The sequence below is a fragment of the Camellia sinensis genome, chromosome 6 (assembly GCF_055761805.1).
Source record: "Camellia sinensis isolate YWXY chromosome 6, ASM5576180v1, whole genome shotgun sequence".
Classification (NCBI taxonomy): domain Eukaryota; kingdom Viridiplantae; phylum Streptophyta; class Magnoliopsida; order Ericales; family Theaceae; genus Camellia; species Camellia sinensis.
Window position 1 is genome coordinate 46,673,724 of NC_138966.1, and position 3,503 is coordinate 46,677,226.

Sequence of the window (3,503 nt, forward strand, 5' to 3'; positions counted from 1 at the left end):
GAAGATCAACTGTGAACGATAGTAGAAGATCAACGGTGAGTGATGGGGGGTAAAGTAATGGTGAATCGTCCGTGAGAGAGAGGGAGAACGAGAGTCAAGAGTCTTGTTTTTGTTTGGGTAGATTGATAAAAACAAATATGAAAAAAGTAATAGAATAAATGAATTGCCTCCAAATCTAAAAAACTTCCCCACCAAAAAATTTGTTATCAATGTCCACCAAACAAAATTTAAGTCGCCTATTGTAGCACTTTTGGTGACTAAAGGTATTTGGGTCACCGAAAAGAAATATTCACCGACCAAATTTTCACCAAAGACGAAAGTAAAATTTATTTTTTTTATTTAGCGACTAAATTATTTTAGTAGGAAAAAATTACTTTACAACATCTAAAAAAATTTTAGTCACCGAAAATGAATATTTGGTGACCAAAACTTTGGCAGTCAAAGTTTGATAGCAAACATTATGCTAGGCTTTTGGCGACTAAATTTATTTTACTAGGCAAAAATTGGTATACCACGACTAACAAAAATTTTAGTAGCCTAAAACATGATCTAATGCCAACTAAAACAATTTTTGGTCGCCTATTGTGGCATATTTAGCGACTAATTTTTTTTAGTCGCCAATAATTAAGATACAGTTACTAAAAAAAATTAGTAGCTAAAAACTATATTCAACGCTGACCAATGTAATTTTTAGTCTCCTATTCTATAACTTTTAATGACTAAAAAAAAGTTTAGTCACCAAATTTATTCACCAAAAGTGTAAATTGTTGTTAAAAAAATAAAAAAATAAAAAAAAAAACATATGAACATAGCTGGATTGATGGAGATTATGGTTTTGAGTCTCGACGATTGTTGGAGGCTATGAGGAAGCCTATAAATAGTTGAAGTATAGAATAGACAAGATCCCTCGAATAAATCCATACATTTTGCTAATTCCTTGCTTTTCCTTTCCAATTTGCTTTCTGTTTTTATTAAGAGTAATTCAACTTAGAAACGTTGTAATTCACTTCAATTGTTCACTCTCGAAGTTACCAGAGTAACAAAGTAACAAAAACGTAGTTGATTTATTCCATTAATTAATTATATTATATTTTTGTCCCAATTTCTCCCTCTCATTCTATTTTACAATATTATGATTAGATTCTCTCAATTGCTCAATGGTTCTCACTTTAACGCAAGTATTTAAGTTCTCCTTATTAAGGTAAAAGAACTTTTACATATTCCCTTGATAAGTATTTTTGCTTATTTAATATCTATAAGAATTATTAATCTTTACTAGAATGCTCAAATTTAGATTTTTAACCTTTGAATTGCCAAAAAATCAGCACATCTTAATGATAATTGATTGAGATTAAATTTATAAGATTACGTAAAAATTATCATTATTATTTTTGTTAATGGCGACAAAATAATATTTCATTATCCATGGAATTGTTGTTGGATTAGTAATTCTAACTGCTTATGGAAGTGTTAATCACACATTTTTTAAAGATTCAGTCCTATACTATTGTTAACTTTATTTTATTGAGATAATTGTTAAAAAGTCCAAGCCAAAGAGGGTATAATGGATTAGATCCAGTGAATATTTTTTGTTGGTATGAAGTCGACCATTTGTAAAATAGTTTAGTGAAAAGTCTTTTTGTTTGTTGTGAAAAAAAATTTGTTTCTAATATTACCCCTTAATTTATTTATTGACTTTTTTTATCTGTTGACTTTTGTTGAATATTTGTTTAGATTTTTTGCCTATATGTTAAATTTTTTTTCCTATCTATTCAATTTTTTTTCCTATCTGTTCAATTTTTTTCTTATCTATTCAATTTTTTTACCCTATCTATTTAATTGTTTAATCTTTTCAATTCGAATTTCCCTTATCTATTTAGCTAGTTGTCTAAATAAAATTCTATCTGTCCAAATTTATTATTTGTTCAAATTTTTTGACTATCTATTTATTTTTTTCCTTTATTTGTTCAAATATCTAACCAAATTTGTTTATCTATTAGAATTTGTTTCATCATCATCATCATTAACAACAACAACAACAATCAACTAAAAAAAATAAAAATCTGATATGAGATCTCTACAAATCTGAATACTAAAAACACATCAAATGTATCTAGATCTAGATTGAACAATTTCAAATCCAAAGAACCCAAAAAAAAAAAAAAAATTAAACAGATCAAATGTATATATATATACAATGTAATATATAGTGTCCGAAGATCAGTACGTTCTCAGCAAATCCTAGAAAACAGAAGGACTGAAGCAAACCTGGATTCTCCTCAAACCTCAACTCGACATTATTGACTAGATCTGCGAATAAAACAACAATAAGACCCTAACAACATAGATGAACTATTATTTACAAAAATAAAATAAAATTTGATACGCAACGCAAGCAACTTACAATTTTTTTATTACTTAATTTAAAGTGCTCTCAAGTAGCAAACTAGTAGTCGATTTTTATTACTAAAATTTTTTTAAATAAATTATTTCATAAAACCTATAATAAATAAATAAAAAGTAGAGATTCCCCTACAGTAAGAAGGCACGCCTGAACTTTGTTGGCCTAATAGCTAGAATTACCTCAAACCAAAACACCAGGCGAAGAAAAAACTATTTGTTTCAGATCTCAAATCGGAGCATTATGTCTCCAAGAACGGATGAGTTCAATGGGAGAGGGAGATTGGTGGTGCAGTGGATGTGAAGGCAGTGGGAGAGATCGACTGAGAACGATTATGAGGGATTGAGTTTGGCATCGGTGAGAGAAATGATAGATCCAGAGCAACGTTGACATTATGTCTCCAAGAATGGTAGATGGTGAAGACAATGGTGGTGATATGGTAGGTGTGAAGGTGGTGGAGGAGATAGATTGAGATCAGATGAAGGAATGAGTTCGACGCCGGTGAGAGAAACGGTAAGAAAGATAGAGAGAGAAAGCGCGCGATGGTGGTGGCAATGGCGGTGGTGGCGTACCCCATCAGGGAGGTTCAAATCAAAGAGAGACAGATTATTCAAAAACAAAAACAAAAAAGAGAAAAGAGTTTGAGGGAAGACCCATGTGTATATACGGATGGGTATTTTGGTCATTTTACCTCCGCATATCCTTATAGATAAGGTATTGAGTGATTTTCCTTGCATCACTCGTTTACCTTTTACACCCGTTTACCTTTTACACCTTCTATATGAGATTATTTTTTTTTTAATTTTACCCATATATGAAATTATCTCCAAGGACCAAAGACTAAAATTAAATATATTTTATTATCTTCTTACACCCATTACTCTTGAATCCCTACTTCTCTTCGTTCCTTTTTAGTTTTTCTTCTTTGTTGCACATCTCTTTTCAAAAAGTGAGAATCATAATGTTTTGATCATAGAAGAAAGCAATGGATGAAGAAACGGCATTGAAGAACCTTCAAAAAAGTGAAATGCTAAGTTTTTTTTTTATTTGTTTGGTAGGTTTTTGTTTCATTTTTGAGAGAGTTCTTTGATTTTATGTGTCA

The 3,503-nt window shown here is 30.3% G+C and overlaps 1 long non-coding RNA gene across 1 annotated transcript; it reads right to left on the reverse strand.

Moving 5' to 3' along the window:
* Window positions 1–2,047: 2,047 nt before the first annotated feature.
* On the reverse strand, window positions 2,048–3,132 carry LOC114317520 (uncharacterized). The gene is made up of 2 exons (XR_003648629.2): window positions 2,584–3,132; window positions 2,048–2,310 (listed from the first exon to the last, which is right to left on the reverse strand). It is a non-coding gene; the product is annotated as an uncharacterized LOC114317520 (long non-coding RNA).
* Between the last annotated feature and the right edge of the window lie 371 nt (window positions 3,133–3,503).